This window comes from Athene noctua, chromosome 7 (genome assembly GCF_965140245.1).
Source record: "Athene noctua chromosome 7, bAthNoc1.hap1.1, whole genome shotgun sequence".
Taxonomy (NCBI): Eukaryota; Metazoa; Chordata; class Aves; order Strigiformes; family Strigidae; genus Athene; species Athene noctua.
The window spans coordinates 2514134-2536769 of NC_134043.1; positions in this window are offsets into that span (position 1 = coordinate 2514134).

The following is a 22636-nucleotide window of genomic DNA, read 5'->3' on the forward strand; positions in this document are numbered from 1 at the left end:
TCACGTGCACCACGGCTGCAGAACCTGGGCAGCTCTGGATCTCCCACCTACTGTCTTCCTATCGTCCAGGAATATTATTAGCCTAATCTAATCCCTGAGGGGTGAGTCATGCAGAAACTAAAGGTCAAATTTTAGATGTTTTCACAGAAAGATCCCCAAAGCATCTTCAAAACGTTGCTTGCCTCCTCTCCTGGCTTTCGCTTCTGAACTGACCTTAAAAATCTGATGGTGGGAGACTTGCAAAGGTCCCACAGGAGGGACAGGGGCCAACGGCAGCGTGGTAAGTGGTACCACCTCACCCCATAAATACCTCCAGACCATCACCACAGCTTTCCCACTAGAAATTCAAAGCCCGAGTTGCTCAGGAACATTTGTGCCTCCAAGATTAAATTTAGGGAAGAGTGGCTTTGATTCAACCCCGAGGGTGTGCAAGCTCAGATCCACGAAACGCTTATGGAAATCACTACTGCAGTGGATTAGAAATTGCAAAAATTTTTGTTGAGTATCCAACATCTGCTTTCTACCACGGCAGCCTTTTGCATGCTGCGCTCTCAGTCACCAGGCATCCACTATATTTATTAACTGAAAAATTGTCTCAGTTTCTTGTAGTTGTTTTTTTAACATGTGTTTAGCGCAGCATATGAAGTATGTCCCATCGTATTGGCGTTGAACGTATTGTCTCCTGTAATTTAACGCTGTAAAACTAATGGTTGCTATCAGCAAGGTCATTTAGCAATTGAGGGAGATATAAATCATCTCCGACCTGTTCCCACACACAGTTCAGGCTGGCATCTCGCGTTTGCCTACACCACATGCCCTGCATCTGCTTTCTGGGGATATCCTTGCACAGAACGTGTTAAACAGCATGTATAGGTTTATGGATGCATGTAAAAATATACATTGATGTTATGGGATGTTAATTAGCATACACGAGTCAGTCATTAGCAATAGGAATGATTAGAGGCAGAGCTAAAAGCAAACACAGCCAGTGGTAGTTGAAGAGCAAGTGGGAAAAATTAAGGAAATGTGAGGCAGGCAGAGCAGAGGTGAGAAAAAAAATACAACACCCCAGCTCCTTGCTGGAAAATACTCTGGTGGCCTCTGCAGACCATGGAAATGGCTTTTGGGTTGGGCTTGTGTGAGAATTTTCGTGCAAATTCATACTCACAAGGCTCAGAATTCAGTAAGCACTGTGTGATGCTCTGGAACGGCCTGAAGCTGTGTGAATCCTGCCGGCTTTGGCTTATGAAAGCAGTTTTTAAAAACCAAACAGATCCCTGCAATTCACACAGGGGATGGAAGAGCAGCTCTCTCCTGGGAAGTGGTTGGATTCAAAATCCATTTGTCTGAGCTTCTGGGGTCTGCTGCCACATCTGGTGCTTTGCCAAGGTCTTGGCATCACCCAGCTTTAAGCTCCCGGCAGCAGAGGCTGCTCGGTGCTTCGCTCTCCCAGGAAGATTCAGCTTCACACCCACAATCCTGGATGTAACGTGACGCTGAGCCCCAGCCAGAACTGGCATGCAAAAGTCAGATCACTCTTTGCTCACTGTGTCTAGCATCTCATTTGGTTATTTTCTCCAAATAACAGCCTGCATGGAACTGCTCAAAACACACAGCTGGAAAACCTGTCTGCGGAAGGAATCCAGCAAATGGCAAAGCCGGGCTGTGCCTCGCTGCGGAGAGAGATGCTGCTGGGAAAACCTGATGCGGGGCTTGGTGGGGTTTATCTGTGGCCAATATTAAGCTGCAGCTGGGGGTCACGCCTGTGACCACTGCCTAAGAAGCATTCCTAGCTGAAGACCATTTCCACTGACCCCAGTCAGCCAGTTTTGGGAGGCTTTCCTGATGAGATAGGACTGGGGGCGATGACGCGATCCCATCCTGGGACAGCCGAGACCTGCTGAGAGCACATCTCACATTCTGTTTGTATCAGTGCATTTCCCCACTCTGCTATCTCCCACTGCCTTTATTTACATATGTATATTTATGAAGGAGACCATGTGCTTAAGCAGAGAGTGATGGCTCTTCCTCCTTCACCTTCTCTTTCATGGGACGCTCCTGAAGTACAGAAACCACCTATTTTTGGACCCTGGTGGTGAGCAGTATGCAATCCGTCACTGGGGCTGCTCTTTGAGCAAAGTGCCACCCTGGCAGCCTCCCACTGCCCCCCATCACACAGACACTGAGCTCATACGCCCACCTCCCATTCCCCAAGAGTTTATTCCTTTTAGTTTGTACGTTTTTTGTGTATTGGTGTGAACACAACCTCTGCCAAGGGTGTCCCAAGACTGGAATCTCACCAGCTTCAGCTGGAGCCAAGTGCAAACCGCACAGTCCTTGGTGACTCAAAGTGTTTCCCAATCAGTTTAGTGTTATTTTCCATGTAAGACAAAGCCTAAAGAATTCAGACTCTGACAGAAACCTGTTGATTTAACATCATACAGCATGGTGGGAATGGGATATTAACCCTCAAGTTGCTCAGCAGCCAGGATCCACACCAACAAGAGAAGTTCAACGCTCCTGTCCTGATATTGTGCATGAGTCTATCACAAAAAGCTCAAAAAACCTACAGAACCACCCTCATAAAAATACTATGAACAAAATCAATTAAATCAGTAGTCGTGTTCAGCACTCAATGTTGAACCACCAATGAAGGAGGCAACAGAAGCTGAGAAGAAAAAGGAATATGCAATTATGTGGCATAGTAGATAATTAAAGAGCAACTGAAATTAATGCAGGCTGTATCTATTTCCCTTGTCTCTCATCAGTACCATTAAGCTATATATTATGAAATGCATTAGGCTAGCTTTGGGAAAAATAAGCATCTCCTCTTTTTACCTAAACTCTTGCCAGCTCTCTGTAGCCACCCCCAGGACCTGCTGCTAGCAGTTGCCTTTGGGTTTTTAAAAGATGAATTCTGTGAAATATTCTCTGTGATAAAATTTTTGAGTGTGCCTAAGTGACTCAGAAGCTGAAATCCTATAGCTGGGTCAAGAGTGATTTAGGGCTCTGTTTCCCACTGCCTACAGTTTGTGATGGACCCAGGTACCTCCTACAGCATCCCGGGTCCAAGAGAGCAACGCCAGGCTGGGGGCAGTAAATTGTCATACGTCAAGGGAAGGCAGCACATGCTTCCCCTAGCAAGTGCTGCTCATGACCTCCCTGCACACAGACACTGAAGGGCAGCAATGGAGGGGCTCCTCCAGTGTGGGCATTGCAGCGCTCAGAGCCAATGTACTGCAGAAGAACAAGACTGCAGCATCCCATCCACTGCCACTGAGAAAGCAATTGATTTATTTAAGTTCTATCGGTGCATCAGCACTTTTAAAGTTTTATCCCAAAGCTAATGCTAATTAATCACAGAATCGTCTGGGTTGGAAAAGCCCCTGAAGCTCCTCCAGCCCCACCATGACCCTCCCCCTGACCGTTCCCAACTCCCCCAGATCCCCCAGCGCTGGCTCAGCCCGACTCTTCAACCCCTCCAGGGATCCCGGGGACTCCCCCCTGCCCTGGGCAGCCCATTCCAAGGCCCAACAGCCCCTTCTGCACAGAAATCCTTCCTCAGAGCCAGCCTGACCCTGCCCTGGGCAGCTTGAGGCCATTCCCTCGGGGCCTGGCGCTGGGGCCTTGGCTCCAGAGACTCATCCCCCCTCTCTGCCCCCTCCTGGCAGGGAGTTGCAGAGGGCCAGGAGGTCTCCCCTCAGCCTCCTCTGCTCCAGACTGAACCCCCCCAGTTCCCCCAGCCGCTCCCCAGCAGACCTGTGCTCCAGACCCTGCCCCAGCTCCGTTGCCCTTCTCTGGCCACGCTCGAGTCATTCAATGGCCTTTTTGGGGTGAGGGGCTCAACACAACCCAGGAATTGAGGGGCGGCCTCACCAGTAATATGGTAAGAAGTCAAGCCAATGGAATTAAGTAGCTCTATCAGAATCAGTTTAAATTCTTTTTCCACAACATTTTTTACATAATCAAGATTTTTAGGGCTTGCTCTACACAAGGTCAAACTTTAGGATGTAAATGCAGAACTCACTTGCCTCTCCCCGTGTATCTGGATGGGACCCAACTGGGGGGCCACGTCGGAGCTGAGTGCTGCCAGCTTTTCAGTTTGGCCAGAGAAAACTCAAAGCATCAATTGGTGGCAGGGCAGGCCAGCGAGACGCTCCGTCAGCGGCAAGGCAGCCCCCCCACTGCTGCCAGACCTCTCCACCCTGCCTCCAAAAGCTCTTGCAAACCCCAGGAGACCCGAGCGAGCTGTATAGATTTGAGCAAATGAGTGCACGGACACATACAGCCTGCCTGTGGCCATAAGGAGTTGATTTTTAAACTCCAACTTCCTTCTTTCTTGAAAAGAAACAGCTGCAAGCATTTGTCAGCACCTCTTGCTGTACGGCGCTGTCCTGACTGCCCAGCTCACCTTGTATCCCCAAATCTGCTCACCAAGGATGTACCCTGTGCTCTGAATCCCACCAGGAAAGGGACATCTCTCCCCTCAGACTGGCCTAGGAGACAGATCCAGCACAAACCAATCAAAAAATCATCTTCAGGTGTTAGACAACACTTCCTACAAATCTCCCCTCGTAAGGTGGGGAGCCCCCAGAACCAGCCTGGCTGTTGGCAACCCGAGGGCTCAGGAGCTCCCACACCCCAGCACATGGAGCCAGCCCAGCTCTTAACATACAGCAGAGACATGCCACTCATTTCAGTTTTAGTTCCTCAGGAGCAGGCTGTATCTTAACCCATTTCATCCTGTGCATTGGCGAATGGCTCCAGGCAGGACAGGCGCAGCCCAGGAGCAGCAACCAGGCAGCAGGTTGAGCAAGGGTTGAGTACCTGCAAGCAGCAGCCTCTTAAAGTCATCAGATGGGGAGCGGGGCCTGCTATCATTGAAGGCTTCATCAGAAAGACCTCATGTCAATTAGATATGCTGATGAGGGCAGGAGAGACACTGATGAAGCATCACCCTAGGGTCAAGGTGGTGTAAAGTCATACAGTGGAATAGTTGTAAACAGGCAGAAGCCTGAGGTTCATATCACTCCATAGACACTCTGTTTTTTTCTTTTTATTCCCCCCTTCTTTATTTTATTTCTTTTTTCCTGCCTACTCCCTCCTCTTGCCCACTCCTTGCTCCCTTCAGCCCAGGAGACCAGCATGCAGGACATCCCGTGGCATATTCCTCATCCGTGTTCTTCCGTCTCTAGATACTACTCTGAATTTTACAGTGCTTTAAGCACTGAAATACAAATACCCAGCCGAGGCAAAAAGCAATACAGATGCAAAAGCATATTTCTGTGTGCCACCTCGGTGGAGGTGAGCAGTGTTCAGAGCCCTGCCTCTGAAACACGAAATATTGCAGACTTGCAGATAAAGCTCTAAACCACAGTGTGGATCTGAAGACCTGCTTAGTCATAACAAGGAAATAGAGGAAAAAACTGAAGGTTTTTTTTTTCCCCTCTGTAGGGGAAATTCCCCTAGCTGAAATTCTCAGAAAACACTGATTTGGGTAAAAATGTTACATATCATTTGAAGACTGGGATTTGATACTTTGCCTATTATTTTATATTATCATAGGATATTAGAGATCAGGCATCATATAATAATTTTCCGAGAGAACACACATGGAATTTTTTTGTCTTTCAAGCTTGGAAAAGAAAAAACGCATTTTTCAATTAAAAAGTTGCAGTGCAAGCTTTCTGATTAACCTAAATCCAACTACTTTCAGCACTTCCCAAGGCCGTGTATCACAGGCAACAGGAGAGGGCTAAAGTAACCAGTGGCTTTCCTACAAGTACTGGTGGAAGGGACATCTCATGTGCCACTGGGAGCAAGCAATGCGTCCGACGGTGCTGTCACTCTTGGTGTTGATGTTTCCTTCTGGTCGGAGAGATTGGTTGGTTTTGTTTTTTTTTTTTTCACCTGCTGTTCAGAAGAAGGGCTGTAAATCCAGGAAGCGCTTGATCAAAATCCCGTTTAAACCAATGAAAGCTTTCCTATCAACTTCAGCAGGCTGGTCACTTGGGAAATAAGGCAAAACAGTCTGCTTTAAAAGCTGGTGTCCGTAGCAGACTGTTTGTGATCAATACCAGGAAAAAATGCACACCACATATATCCTTATAGATATGCCTCAGGGTTCATCTATCTGCCGCACGAGTGCACCCAGCCCTGTAATAATAAGGGAAAATTAATAGGGGCATGTATTAATTTTCCTTTATTATCACAGATATAGGAGAGAGAACTGAAGACCCATCACTGATTGATACAGTTGTTCTTACAGAAGCTGGAGTTGAAGGCCAGCAGAGGCAAAGCTTCTCCCTCCCAGCCTCATTCCTACCCATGTCTGCAGAGAAGATGCTTCTGCGCTGACTCACACTTTCCAGTGGGCACTGCGAGGAGACCTTCATCTTCCCTTTCAGGCTGCAGGAAGGCTGGCAGCTGGGTTCTGTTCTTCAAAGTACCCTGGGAAAAAAAAAAAAAAAAGGAAAGATATTAGAAAGACGTATTGACGGATGCTTCTGGCACTTGAGTTGGTAATTAAGTACGGATTTAGGACATGCAAACGTAAATGTGAGCGTGCCAGGTTATCTGGTTTGCTGCCAGCTACAGGTCACTGATTTGGGATCCTGAAATCCATCCTCCCTTCCCGCTGTCAAAAGTGGCCCCCGTGCTGGGGAAAAAGCACCTAAGATCACCCCTTTGCACCATCACAGCCGTCACCCAACACATCCCCAAGCGGGTTTGGCTCTGTCCCCAGCAATATACACATTAATGGCCTTTTTTTCCCCTTCTGACCCAAAGCCCATGAGCAGGGCAGGGATGCTCACGAGACACTGTGGCCAAAAAAAAAGGATATGAGCAGTTAAAGTTTTTGTCATGGGGTGTGCTGCCCTTGGGACCTGGGCAGCTCACCCCATGGCAAAACCTTTATCTGCCCATATCCTTTTTTTTCCCCCAATACCTGAAGCCATGCTGAGAAGCTTGTATTAACTGGCAACAAATAAAATCAACTCTCTGGCTAAAGACTGTTTTGCCACAAAAAGCTGGCTTTTACACTGTTATTGTTCCCATTTCTGGTAGGCAAATATTTAACGCTGCAGCCAAGGGCAGTGTTGCCTCCACCTCTATATTTGTACAGAAAAATGTCACACCTGAACAAGTTGCTCTGCAGATACTTAAGAGATAATATAATCAGACATAGGATCTGATTACATTGCCCTCATTTTTTTTCTGCATTTCCTCCAGAATTTCGTCTTCTCTGTGAACTTGTTATAATACAAGCAAAGCCAACTTAAAGCCATCTGTCCCAGCAAGGTGATGAATAGTGACATCTCAGAAAAGTCCCTTCCCGTAGTTTTGGAGTCAAGGCTCAGAGATGCCGGCTGGCCCAGGGATGCAGGGGCTCACGCTCTCATCTCAGCCACGAATGTAGGGAAACCAGAGCCCCCCGTGGGACCACAGCTAATTGGTAAGGGTGTAATCGCTCGCTCTAGTCTAACTGTCAGCAGCTTTCAGACTCTGTCTCAGTGAAATGGATACTAATTTGATTGGGTGCAATTTTTTTTCTGTATTATCAGAAAAAAAATTGACTGAGTTTTGAAATGTTTCCCTTTCGTCTTGAGTGAGCAAAGGGCAACTCCAGGTCAGAAAGCGGGAGCAAGCCATGAGTTGAATTTGCCTTCATTTTTTAGGGTACTAGAGCACACCAAGCCCCGTGTTTGACCAAGTCCCTTCTGCCAAGGGATGGTTTCCCCGTGCCACTGTTTCTGCCTGTGACTAAACCAGACCCCCTGTGTAAGTTTGGAGAGCTGTGAGCACACGGGCCAGGCTGTAGGCATTGTATTTGTGATATCTCCATTAAAACCTGCAAAATTAGCAAAACTCTGAAGCTGAATGGTAAGAAAGAAACAACTACACATCCCTTGAAGGACAGTAGTGGTCCACAGCTTGTTGCCACAAGCTTTGCAGGTCACAGTAGTCCAGGCAGTGGTTTTAACATGAGAGGCTGAATAAAAGGATGAGCTGTAACTCCATCAGAGCACGGAAACTGTCCCTCCTGAAATCTGTCTCTGTGCTGCAACTGCTGGGTCCTCAGCGACATTTGTGCCTCTTGTCCTTCAGTTATAATTTGGATAGAGATTTCTGATGAGTAAACTCTCGCATTCATAATCCTCTGCATTTATCTCAGTAACAGGGAGAGCCAATCTCAGCCCAGGTCTCTGTGATTAGTGGTTAGCAGGTGATTATTTCCTCCTCACTGGCACCATCCTTCATTTGTATCCCAGCAGATCTCCTCTAAGTCCGGATGAACACCTCGTGCATTTTAGAGAAGAAAGGGAAAAGGCAAAAGATTTCCTCCTTTGCTTCCCCAGCTGTATTTTTCTGGGCTAACCTTGAAGTTTATTACAATTTTTCTTCAGAGTCAGCTAAGAACAGGACCACTTCAACTCTTTTGCCTGTTTCCCCTGATGTCACTTGCAGAGCTCACTGCTGGGTACCAGGGGGGGTTCCAGTGCCCCAGCGACTTCTGCTATTTCCATTATGGGAACATTATAAATTATAAGAGAGACGTTTTAATTGCCATTAGTCTGTAACCCAGTACATGATTTACCCACTGGGAGGGATTTGGGGAAGGAAAGATGTCAACGCTGTGCTACAAAGAGATGATTGATGCAACGAGCTATTTAAGCAACATATTTCCAAAGGACCCGTGCTGCCAGGCGTACCTGCCTGTGCTTCAGAGTGTCTGTCCTTGCCCTGTGGAAGGGATGTTTTGAGCATCATTAGGCCTTAATAATCAGCCTGCTGTGATGACCAACCCGGAGCCTCACGGGGCAGCAGCATGGGTGGGTGAGGGTGGCCTGGCCATAAACAGGGGAGAGCGGACAAGGCTTTCCTATGCCAAAGAGCAAGGCTTGCTGTTTCCTCAAATATCCACCCAGCTCCATGCGTGGTTTCTTACACGGTGATATTTGCAGGAAAGATCTCCAGAGAGGCTTTTCCTCTGACTCTTTTTTGTTCCCTGATACTTTGCAATATAACGGTTCTCAGCATGTACTTTGCTCTTCAAGCAAATGCAGAGAAAACGATATTTAGTTATCTAAAAGAATTGGAAAGTTTTAGGGTAAACAGCTAGATATTCTAATAGTGTTATTTCCTTCATGGGCTCTGGCCAGTGAAGCATTTGAGGTATTAATAGAAACATTAATAATCTCTGTAACACAAAGAGCCTTCATGTTTTAAATCTGCAGAAAAAAGAGTGCTGTGCTTTGCTTCTCCCAACAGATTTCTCCCCTCCCAAAAAGGGTTTGACTTGTATGCAGGATCTCAACCAGGAGCGACCCAAGGAGAGCAAGGGAACAAGGGAAAGGCAGGCGACTCTTTGGATCCCTCAGCCCCTTCCAGCTGCACAAAGCTGACCCACTTCAAGGGACCCAGTGGAGGGAGGGAGGAAGAAGAGAGCTCTGAGGGCGTTTTGATGTCAGGTGGAAGCAGAGAAATACGGCTGTTTCAAAAGTGTGGTGTAGGGGTTACAGGTAACCTGATGGGAAAAGGTGCATGAGGAGTTCAGCAAGACCTGGGAGTCCCCAGCCCTTCGATGGGATGATGGGGTAATTCAGGTTGGAGGCCAGATTCTGCCCCGAGCAAGGTCAGCTACGGGGTTGGACCACGTTGCTTTACCCAGTTGGGTTTTGAACTCCTCCAAGACTGAAGACAGTGCCTCCTCTCAGCCCCACTCATCCTCTTCACGCTGGCTGTGTGTGATCCCAGAGCTACCAGTGGCCATCACAACCCCACCACTCCCAGCTCACCTGGTGCTCAACCTGCCAGTCTGACACATGGGAGCTCCCTGCCCATCACCGCAGCGATGCCACCCATGTGTCACCAGCTGCCCCCCAAACTGCCGAGCAGCTCAGGCCACTGTAATCTGAAAAGTCATGATGTCTAAGGCTTGCTCCCTGTCTCATCATAGGTGTTGCACATCATGGGGCCCTTCACCATCTGCCTGGCTCGATGAGCGCCTCTGTCCCTGATGCCTAGTGCCTTGGTTCCTCGGGAATGTGTTGCTATTAATTAGGCTCATTAATCTGCACAGGCAGGCATGCTGTTTATCACATCCATCTCACGAGTCTGTCAGCGTGAGTAGGTCACATAATGCAGAGCTCCTAATATTTTGACTTGGCTCCTCATCACGCTCTCCAAAATCTGCACGACAGCATGGATGGGAAGGTTTTTTTTTTTCTCGCTTGTGAAGCTTCAAGTCTAATATTGTAAAACCCATTTCTCACCAAGAGCTAGAGCAACGGACTGTGATTGTGATGCCATCCCAAGGATATTTCTTCCTGGACTTCTGACAAGACCCTGGGAGGAGAATTTTCCCCCACAATCTCCACCAGCATGGGGAAATGCTGGAAGAGGCCAGCCAGAGACTGCCATTCTTACAGAGAGCAGGCAGGAGATGTGGGCTTTTGACCTGCTTAAATCTGCTCTGAAATATCTGCATGGGCTGGTTTGGTTTTGGCAAAATATTGTCCCTGGATGGAGAGCATCCATGACTGAAGCAGGGCCACTTCTCTGCACATGCCTGTCTGTAGTGCAGTTAGCGGTGTCCCCGCTGAGGCCATCACTGGGGATGCTGGGGGTTTTATAGCTCGTTTTAGAGCTTCGATATATCAGTTTAAGGAGCTGGCTGTCACTGTGGATGCAGCAGTAATGAATTCCTAAGGCTGCTCTTCCCGGCATGGCTCCAGCAGGGACAAGTGGGAGCTGCATCCCGGGAACCACAGGCGCAGTCAAACGAGGTGATGGGAGCAGTTCTGTCCAAGGAAAAAAAATCAGCAGCACAGGTACAACACAAAGGATTTGCAATTCAAAGGAACAGCTCCTGCATCATTAAACCAGATTATTGGTATTAATTCCCTGGTGTTTGACATACATAAACACACACCCACAGAGTGGGACAACAGGCGGTGGGCAGCTTGAATGCTTTGGAGGCTATCTCTGCTCCCACTAAATATTTACCACTGTTGTTTACTAGCGTAATTTTCCTGGCTATTTGCTGGTCATAAATTAGTTTTCTAATGGAAATGCAGTTACAGCACACAATTATTTGAATCCATCTGCTTACCAGGTAGCTCACCAGGGTGGGTGATGAGAATTGTGCCTGGGCTGAAGGATCAAGGGCTGTTCCCACCAGATCTTGCAACAGATACACGGTGCACAAAATCAATCCGTACCCAACACTGACTGCTCCACGTCCTAATGGTTTTAATTAGTCTGGTTGCCTAGCTTCAGGCACAGTCAGGCCCCTCTCTGGCCAGCCTACATTTGTTTGATGCCTTCATTACACCTTTCAGCTCCTATGTCAATAATGCAATAATATTTCAATAATAATTTAATATAATATCCTGTAATCTAATAGCCTGCATTTCAAAATCTCATTTACTGCAGATTGCCCTGGATTACATCAGCCAGAGAGCAGGAAAAGAAACATCTAATCAACGACTGGATATTTTCCCAAAATCTATCTGCGATACCCACCACGATGGATGGGGCTTGAGGCAGGAGTTACGGGCTGAGACCATGGCCATTGCTGTGCTGGGATTGTAGCAAATTCCTGCCCGTCTGAACATGGTGGTTTTGGAGAAGGCAAGGACACATTCAGCCAGGTGGCTGGCACAGCCAGGAATTCACCCACACTGGCCCTGCCGGTACCCGTGCTGCCTTCCTGCAGCTGCCTGCCTTGAGTCATCTCGTCTTGGATATTTGGGATTATCTTTATTATTAGAGAAATATCTGGTTTTCCTCCGCTGAAGTCTACAACCAATTATGTTAAGAGTGCACAGCCAAGTCTGTAAATTCTTTGAGCTGCTGATCTCTCATTTCAAAAATGGCCATTTTGCAAATCTCTAGGGCTGCAAAATACCTGCTCAGTGATTCTAAATGGGCCACTTTGAGCCCTGTGGCAACAAGTGGTCTTAACACAAGTGAAAATCAGGTATTTTGGCCTAAGGTGCCTGAAAGGCACATCTACTGTAGTGCTAGATCAGTAACACACATAACAGTGAAGGAAAATAAAAAAGAACATTTATTTCACCACAACTAGTGATGGCCCTAAGGATTTTTAAGTTGTCTTTTCTATTAAAAAAAAAGCCTGTGCCTAGGATGCTCTTGGTCTGGCTCTCGGGTATCTTAGATACTGTCGGTTAATCCATCTTGTTGGACTAAAGAGCAGTGGCGGTTCTGTGACAGGTTGTAGGGCATCTCCCTATTATGGGGATGAGTCTCTTTGATGAAGTAACAAGCGCCAGGCCCCGAGGGAATGGCCTCAAGCTGCCCAGGGCAGGGTCAGGCTGGCTCTGAGGAAGGATTTCTGTGCAGAAGGGGCTGTTGGGCGTTGGAATGGGCTGCCCAGGGCAGGGGGGAGTCCCCGGGATCCCTGGAGGGGTTGAAGAGTCGGGCTGAGCCAGCGCTGAGGGATCTGGGGGAGTTGGGAACGGTCAGGGGGAGGGTCATGGTTGGGCTGGAGGAGCTTCAGGGGCTTTTCCAACCTTGGTGATTCTGATTCTGTGACTCTGATTCCCCCAACATCGTTCCTGCATCCCTCCACAGCTCTGGTCCCTGGAGTGAGCCACCTGCCCGTTGCTGATGGAGAAGCTGGTACTCACCAGCTCACCTTCAACTGGCTTTACTCATCAGGAACTCAGCAGTGGGGTGGGGAGCTGCCCACTGCTCTTTTTCCCTTGAAGTGGGCAATAGGCTCATCCTCTGCTGTTTGCCAGCTGCTCTGGCTTTCCCCTCAGAGCTTGGCTGCTCACATCCTCAAACATCTAGAAACAGACTGAGGATCTTCCCCTTAACTCACCTCATCGACCCACTCATCTGAGAAATTAAATAAAGCAGCTGCATGCTGCAATGCCATTTGCTCGGAGAAAGGTGTTAAGACCCTTCAGCTCTGGAAAAACATTTTTGCCATCCTCAGCTAAGCTTTGGCTGTGTGACCCCCCAGCTTGTCAGCAGCGCTGGGGGTGACACCAATACATCTCTCAGGACCCCCATCCTAATCGCATCAGTCCCCCAGTTCTTGGACACCTGCCTGCAAAAGCGGTGGAAAACTTTTCCTGCTAAAAAAGCGACACTGCTGGTTGAGGAACGCATGAGGATTTTGAGCAGCTCCTCTCTCCTTGTGGCTACTGACCCTGCTGCTGCCATCAGGGTCCAGGTGGGCGCCACCACCCATGGGGACATCACTGGTGCACCCCACTTTGCTTTGCCTCTTGGGTGGGAAAGGTGGAAAATGGGCCATCCCTGGAAGCAAGCGTGACATCTAGGTGTTTCGTCCCCTAGCTGGGATCTGAGATCCGTCACCCAGGTCAGGGCTGAACTGTGCCAGTCACCAGACTGCAGGCAGCAGCTTCAGTGAGTATAGCTGGGTTAAAACAAAAGAAAATCTGCATGGAATGGCTGATTTGTCACTGGTTTGCGGAAGTAAGGCCATCCTAAGATAGAGAAAAAATAGGTCTGTTTTTGAGTTACACAGCGCAAAACTAATCTCATCTGAAATGTCACGGGGCAAATGAAGTCATCTCGTTACAGTATTAGTGGATGCAGATGGTGTGAACCACAACCACGGCACCAAGCGATGTCAGACAGCAAGTGCCGTCAGATGCTCGTCCCCTCCCCAAAATCATGAATGAAATCTGGCAGAGGCCTTGCCAGAATAACTGCAGGCGTTTCTAAATGCAGATAAGTAATGGTGTGTAATTTGGAGCAATAAAAGCTTACAGCAGTGTCACGAGAGCACAGCTGCCTGCCACATTGCCCCTGCTGGAGGAGACCTTTGGGTCTGCTGCTCATCACTCACTGCAGCAGTTCCTCTTTGGAGACAACTAACCCACTGGGGATTCTTTTTCCCTGCTTATAACTCTGGTATTAATTCTAATTTTGCCATGAGATGTGGAGTTGGATAGTGGAGTGGGCACCAGCTTTTGGGAGGCCGGAGGGACTTGGGAGGTTCCCTTTGCCTGGACACATCTCCCTCTGTCACATCACTCATCCAGGAGCTACGGCTCCATGTTGTGCCCATGACTGTTGCAGGAGGGCCATACAATTTTAGAGCAGGGAAACAAAGGAGTTTTTATTGCAAAGCACCCCCCAAGCCATCCTTACGCACTTCAGCAACGTGCTGAATGAATGCAAAAGGTACATTTTTCATGTGTTAACTGAAAAGTGTGTGCAGTCATATACAAACCTACTGAGCTTTGATCCTTTTAAGGGAGCAGATAGGATGACGCCATCAGATGCGTTTTAAAACATAACTTGTTCCCCTTTGGAAAATGCAAATGTACTTTCCCGCCCTTAGATCTTGGAAAGTTTAAAAAAGTGTATTTTTAGGTCTTACCTGCTGCCACGCTCCTAGTATGCGTCAATATTTATGTAGCAAAGAACAGACAGAAAAAATGCATCTGAGATGAGGTACGGTTGTATGCCAACAGCTGCATCAGCTCCACACCACTGTGAATGTGCGTGGGCTAGTCCTTCTGGAAAAACATCCTCTCAGGAGGATTTCTTTGATGGTTTCTGCTACTCTCAGGGGAGGTTTTCATGCCAGCATCCCCCTCTGTGCCCTGTGCTGCTGCTGGGATGCTCCAGACCCTCCCCGGTATCAATGCGCAATGCTGAGGGGGGTGCAACCCATCTTGCACCTATAGCCTGGACAAGCAGCTGAAAAATAAGGAAAGCAAACAAGGTAGCAGAATGCCGGCCCCGAAGTCCTCTCTTTAACCCAAGGGGTGAGACGGCTAACGGAAATTTAGAAAAAGGAGTACAAGGTGCAAAGGGACCGGGTGTCCTGGCACCAGGTCTCCTCGGATAAAGCCACGCGGGCAGGAGTGGGAAAGGTAATGCAGTGGGGGAGTGCATCGGGCCAGGTTCTCCACGGGTGTAAATCAGCAGTGGGTCGTTGAGCGGTGTCGCGTTGATTAATACCAGCTGAAGGCCAGGCCCATTTTATTTTATTATGCCATAAAATAGGGAGAAATGCCGCAAACCTCAGTAAATGCATTGTTGGTTTTATAGAGAAATCTGAACCATGGATTGGGGTAAATGGAAATGAAAAATCCTTTCGATGCGATTGCTTCTTGGCACAAGCTCCTGAAAGGGAGATAATGCTGATTTTTATATTCAAGGATGCTTCTCTGAGTTTATATTTTCCCGTCCTTCGCAGACAAACAGCCAAGCCCAAAGCTGTTGAAGGGGTGATGGGGAGCGGAGCGTGCGGGTGGAAAGCTGATGGGATCCTGTCTGCTCACGCCGTGTTTGAGGACGCTCGTTTGTCACCTCTCGTCAGACACTCTGCCCATCACTACATTATTCATGAAGCGGAAGGGGGAAAAAAATCATCTTGAGAGCTCCTCAGTCAGCTGGGAGATGCTCTGCAAGAATATAAAGCATCATACCTGAGCCCCTCTAACAGACAACGTATGCCCAGGGGCAGGTATAGGCTGTCCTGGCCATATTCCTCCTAATTGCCAAAGACCTCTTGGGTGATAGTGCAGTTAGGATTGTTGATTGTATCCAATGGCACATGAGAATGTGGACATTAATATTAATATAGTTTTTTAAAATAAATATTTTCATAGCGGATGGCATTCAGCTGCAGGGTAGCTTCACCGTGGTGGTAGGTAAATAAGATTTTTGCAGCAAAGATTCAGATACTTCTGCAAAACAGGAGGTGTTGGGGGGGGTGTGTGTGTGTGTGTGCACACTTAAAATATCTCCTGAATTTTGACAAATGCTCCAGGTCCAGCCCTCACCCCCCCATCCTTCCTCTGTCAGTTAGAGGCAGCATTAGTGAGGGTGCCTCTTCATTGCTCCCAAAATGGACCTGACATAAAAACTGATTTTACCAGAGCTAAATGAATCCCTGGGTTAATTAGTGCTGCTCTGAGTATGGGACAGGCTGCTGCCGAAGCTCAGGACAGAAATACAACCCCCTGATGACTTGATGGTGAGTTGGTAGGAAAAGAAGAGACTCTCCTGAGATCCGGTGTGTGGTGGCCAGGGCAGCTCTGCTGACCTGAATTAAAGGCTTCCCTTGCAAGCTCAGATTTAATTCACATTTTTAGAAATGCTGCAGAGAGCAGGGTTTTGTCTCAGTTTCAGGGGATGTCTGGAGGTGCCAGGCAGTCCTGCAGCATCTCCAGCCTGCAGACAGTGACCTGCCACCCCTGCTCCTCATCCCCCAGTGTAAATCCCACACCAGTGCTGGCTGACTCCAGAAAACCAAAATTTTTTTTTTTTTTCATCAATGAAAACAAAAATCACAAACCCCAACTGAATTCAAGATGCTGTTTTTAAATGTGACTTATAGAAAATATTCAAGGCAGTTTTTAAGAAAGCTCTATGACCTACGCTAAGGAAATAGATTAACGTCCCTTCCATGCCCTGTAGGTCATACCTTCAAAATGACTTGTTACCTCGGGTTTTCCTTTAGTGTCTGACACTACATACTGTTCCACAGCTCAATCTTGCGGCTCATAAATAATATAAAGAAATGTGCTGCGTGTCCTTTTCAGGGAAACCAAACCAGCTTTGCTCTCGGTTGCTTCTCCCCAGCTCCAGGGATCCTTCCACATTTAGCTTTGCCCCCAGCTTTGCCCCCAGCCATGGGAACCGCCACATGAAATTCCTCTTTATGGAAACGTTTTCTGCTGGCTTATATTCTTTAATTTTGCATTTTGCGTGGAGAAGGCAGAATTTCAGCCCGTGCAAAACTGCACCGCTGCACCGCTGCCAGTGCAGGCGTCTGCAGTGCCCAAATGCTGACGCACCAGTCCCAGGGAATTCCAGTTTTCCCTCCATCTGGGATAACTTATGGTAACTATGGAGGGGTGTTAACTAACATATGGAAAACCAGTCACGCTTCTGAAATAACACGTCTCTTGGTGCGTGAGCAAAAAGTGTTGTTTGTCTTCGAGGAAGGTCCTTCAATGATAGGACTTCTGCCTGGAGGCCTGATGGAGCAAACAGGAGAGAGGAAAAGGCACATGATCACATTTATCATCTTTTTTTTATCACTGTTTCTCACCAAATTAATATCGATAACATTTTCCTAGGGTTTTTTTTTAATGCAATTTGATGATATTTGGGGTCTTTTTCACTAAGGAAAATAAGCAGCTGGGGAAAAACATATAAAGAAAAGTGCCTCAAATTTTTCATTTGAATGACAGAAAAGTTTAATCAAAATATTATATTTTCCTTTTGGGGCTGGAGAGTTTAAAAACCCCAAGTTTTGATAGGAAGTCTTTGGAGGTGGAATTCCCCTTTCCCGGCCTTCCGGCACAGAGCTACTGAGTCGGCTTTTTCCCTGTAACTAGAAAAATCTGCTGCAATCTGATATCCCGCAGCCAGATAGAAGCTCTGGGTTGTGTTCCCAGCCCTTCTGCAGGCAGAAATCCATCTTGTGCAGCACTGATTGGAAATAAATTAGTAGAAATAAAAGATCCTGCCAGTATATCCTGCCAAGGGCTGAACCTTGTCCAGCCTGCGACTTCTCCTCCCTCGCTGAGGACAGTTGTATCGAGCAGGGGAGTTGAAAGCATACGGCACCTCGGCCAGGCGTGGCTGCAGTTGTCTGTATTTTAAATATAAAAATAAATAAAATATTTCCCTTGCAGAAAGGGCTTCTGTATCTCAGGGAAATGTAGGATTTTACAGTAATATTGGGCTGCGCTCAGTGCAGCTACCTACAGATGCAGAATATTTGCGAACAGTCACGGTTAAGAATTTCATCATATTATTAAATATATATTATTTATAATAAGAAATTGAAGAGTTTATAATAAAGGAGGCCACCAGGAGTTCTGCAGCTGTGCGGACAATCTCTTCCCATCACAGGCAAGCTGCTGGCCAACACCGCAGCCCCGTGGTCCATCTCTCAGCCACCCCAAATAATTTTGCCCCAGGCTTCAGCCAGACCATGCCTTGCTGCCTAGCTGCGCTAATTTGGCCATTTCTCTGCTTTTGTGGTAGTCCTTGCCTCATGGAGGTCTGTTAGCATTCATGTATTTGGATTAACTTCTTATTCCAAATTAAGGAATACTCTGTGCACTCTGCTAATCGAGCGTGACAGCATATGTATCTTAATTTAAAATAATCGATACGGTTATTATTCTAGGTCAGACTGTACAAGGCAGCAGAATAACACTTTGGGGAATAGTCAGTATGTTTCTGCTGTGGAGAAACATTATATCCAGGTGTTTTTTATTTAAAAGCATTTATTTTAGTTTTAAAATATATGCAGGAATTCACTCCTTAGGTATGTGTGTGTCTGGGCTCGATGTTTGATCTAGGCATGGGCTTGTACCAAGTGATGGCTGCTGAGCCCTGGCACATCCCCACTGCACAAAAGAGGAGTCTTCCCTTTGCTGGCACCCCATTTCCCTCCTCTTCCTCCCACCCCTCTCGCTAGGAGCAGCCCTGGCTCTGCAGTACAGCCCCGTAAAGATTTGTTTTGCTCATTTAGCAAATGAATCACAAATCCCAGCCGAGCCCCCCCCCCAGGTTCCCACAGCCTTTGGGAGGATTCAGGGGCATGAGGCTGGTGCAGGAACCTCCTCCGGAGCAGAGGTGGGTGCAGATCGCAGCCCTTGGCCTTCCTGCTGTGTCTCCTGAGCCTGCTGAGTGTTTAGATTTGGGTGTTTGGCCCAGGACCCTTTTGTTCCCCAGCCAAGGTGGATCCCTGGCTGCCAGCGAGCAGCACTGTCTCTCCGTGTCATCCCTTCCAGGCCCTAACCATAACCAAACTGCTCGGCCTCCAGAGGATGAGCCTGGAAGGAAGAGGCCAGCCGGGCCAGGAGAGCTGGCATTCGGCAACCCTGTCCCCGCTGACAAACCCTTCTCTGCTGCCCACTGCTTTCTGCCTTCCAATCTCTTCCATCGCCCCAGCGATTTCAATTTATCGACGAAAAAAATCATGGCTGAGATTCCTCCTCGCCAAATGCTTTGCCCACCGTTGTTTTGGGCTGAATCGAAGGGTTTTCAGAGCTGGGGTTATTGTGACTTAAAAGCCACAGGCTTAAAAATTGAAAGATGCAATTCAGCTGTTGGTATATAAATATGCAGAAATTATAGCTCATTCCTAAACTCAATTGAGCACCATATGATCTGCATTCAGTGCAGTCAATTTGGAAACATTAAAAGCTATTTTGATGGCTGTTTTTACAGTCACTGATTTGTTAATGTGTGTTTTGCAAATGCGATTTTGATTGGCTCATCTTAATATGCCAAATGGAAGGCCCTCCTAATGAAGTTAAAAGGAGTTGAGGATTTCATTTGACTTTGCATTTTAATACAGCGGCTGGTGTTTATTTTTCCACTCCAGCCCGCATGGGGAGAGAAAGGAGGTTGTGGTGAAATACATCCCTGGCCATTGAGCACTTTGATGTACAGGATGTCTGAGGGAAAAATACTGCTTTGCCAGTCCAGTTGTCTGTCACCCAGCAAAGTGTTTTTTGGGGAGTGTGCCAAGTTATTGAGCAACAGTGCATTTTGCAGAGGGAAGACGCCACGGGTATCCAGGGAGCTCGGCAGCATCTTCTCAGGAGAAGCAAAGCAGCATCCCAGCATTTCCATCACACCGTAGGCACCGGATGTCCCCAGTGAACGTTGCTAGAGGCTGCAGGAGACCATGAACATCCATGTTGTTTCTACTACTGGGAAAATAAAGAGAATCTAAAGACCCAAGAAATATATCACTATTTGTGCGTGTCGTCTTCATGGTCCCTCGGGGGAGAAATAGGAAGAGATGTGCTCTTGTGCATAGCCAGCTTGGGATCCCAGGTTTTGTGTACCATCCTATTAGATATTTAAATTCAGTATTAGCTGAATGCTTGTATATTGAAAACCACCCGTTCCACTGGAATTTTAAAAATGTTTCTATTGATTTTCAGCTTCTACCAAAATCAAAGTTCTGGCCACTGCTTCTACCAAAATCAAAGTTCTGGCCACTGTTAAGTGTCTAATTCTGCTTTTGGAGAGATATGGAGTTTCTGTTCCTCCTTGAAAAGGGAAAATGAGGCACTGGACTGGGGGATGCCCCTCGTCTTGGTGCTGCTTTTTGTGGGGGAAGGAGCTGTGAAATTAAACAGGATACTCTCTGCCTTTCCCTCCCCATCCTAAGGCAGCTGTATGTGTCCTCAAGCACTGCCATCCACCACTCACTGCCTTTTTTATTAGCAAATCGATCGGGTCTATTTTCACGTTGAACGGGTAAAGACAAACTTTGGACAGACCAAGGCAGCAAGACTCAGCCTTATTAACTCAAAGCATTTAAGCTGATTTCAAATAACCAGTGAGTGGAGGTAGGAGATAGGTCTGGTTTATAATTTTATAATGCAATCATCAGCATCTCCCAAACCTTGGGCTCTGAGCCTGACACCTCCCTGGTAACCCCTCCCTGATCCTGGGACGAGGCTCTTGGCATTTTGTCTCCACTGCAGACTAGCCTCAAGTTGCCCAAAATAATCAATGCTTCCAAACCCTGTTCCACTGAACTGAAAAAACATGGGGAAAAGCAAGTGATCACTGGTAGTTTTATCACCAATAAATTCTTCAATTTGTTCCCGGTCTCAAAATCATGCAGTTGTTGAGATTCACGGCACCTAAAACCCAAATAGTACGATGCTGCTACAGGAGGAGGATGAAGGCTGTGCCCCACTACAGGAGGCTCAGAAGAACAATTATTCAAATTTCTTGGTGGTGATCTCATCTGCACCCAGCTGACCGTGGGAACAAAGAAATCCTGGACAACATCAAACCCTTCTGTGCACTCCTCCTCCTTCTGCACGTTAGTTATCACATGCAGTGATCAGATCAACTACAAGGGTGGGTGGCAGGATCTCAGGTTTTTCTGGTCTGGCTTGAAGGATCCTCAGGTTTATCATGGAGCCCTCTGCTACTGCAGGCACCACATCAAATAGTCTCCTTCTCCACCTAAGAGCAGAGTCATCCAGTGTCTTGAGCAGAGCCAGCTTCTTAGCTTGCACAACTGGCCATGAAAACAGTGTCTTGGTCTTTGAAACCTCACCACTGTAATGGTTTTACTTCAGATCTTGAAGGGCTCCTCCAGTTCTCATTGTGTTCTCCCACTTGTCCATGACTTGAAAAACTTCTTGCCTCTGCCTAATATCTGGCCCTTAAACCCCTTCACAGACAGCAGTCAGAGTTTCTCATGCTTTGCTTTGCTGAGATTTTGCTAGATTAAATGCACCAAGTTCCTGTAGTCTGTTCTTCACCGGGAGAGCTCATTTTTTCTTGAACACGCCTGGTCAGAGTTGTGTACCACATCTCAGGTGAGGGCTAGTCAGATCCTTGTGCATCTCCTGGGAGATCTTCATCCCCTGTGACCAGGCAGAACTCTTCTCCTTAATCATTTTGAACAAATGCACTCTTACCGTATGGCTCAAGCCTTCGTTGTGAGATCCCAAGTGCCTTTTACACTATTGAATTTCCTCTCCCCTCCATTATTTCAGTCCTCAAGGCTCCCCAGTTATTGATGTTTCCCCTTAAATTTGTGTCATTGGCACATTTAATCAGCACTCCACTTCTTTTTTTTTTTTTTTTCTTTTTATGGTCATTAATGAAAATACCAAACAATGTTGCATTCCATGTGGATCTTGAAGGAAGTGTCTCCACTCTGGTTGTCACCTGCCTTTGCCCAGTTTCTTAACTCCATTTGAAATCATCTCCTTGTCCCACCTCCTCCCTGTGCCACTGCAACCCGCTTTTACTGAAGTCCAGATAGATGTAATCTCCTACATTTCCTTTGTCTAAGAAATCCATTATCTTAGCAAAGTCAGGCTCAATTAACCTTTGTTTCACCTTTGCTCCACTTTTATATCATTTTCCATTTACCTCTGTAACAGTAATAGTTCCTACTTTCACTCATTTTTTTAAATAAAGTTAGATTAGTCGGCCTTTAATTACCCAATCACCATTTTTCTTAAGTGTCAGTATTACATATGCTATTCCCCAATAAAATGCAGAGCAGTCCTTGGGGCAGGGATCAAAGCCTCTAATTCCTCTCTCCCAAATGGGAGTCCAAATCACTAACATAAACCACTAAGAACCACGCACCGGTGTTTCCTTTGCCCTTCAGCATAACATCTCTTGTGCTTTCTTAAAGCTTTATTGCCATTAATAGGTCATGAATTAGAGGTAATAACTCCAGGAGCTTCATTAATTTCCTTACTGGGTGCGAATGAAAAAGGTGACCTGGATAAACCCATCGTGTTCTGCATATGCTCATCAGTCCTTGGAGATTGAATGTCTTTGTTCCTCCTCACAATGCTGCATTTCTTCCCTGCAGCTGGGGCAAAAATGCTTCATAGAGCTCTTCAACGGGGCCTTAAAATACTCAGAAATTAGTGTTTTCACCTCTGGAAATTTGAGTTCGAATGCATGGAGTAAAAACGAGACGTACTCATTGCATCCTCATGCCCATGGCTCCACTTCCTAACCGAACCCCAGGGTGGGACACGGGGATGGAGCACCGAGGCTCTGCCCGGGATGTATCAGATCGACCACGAGCAGCACCAGCTTCGTGTAGCCTTGAGAGATGTCCAGGGAGGTGACACCAGTCAGAAGT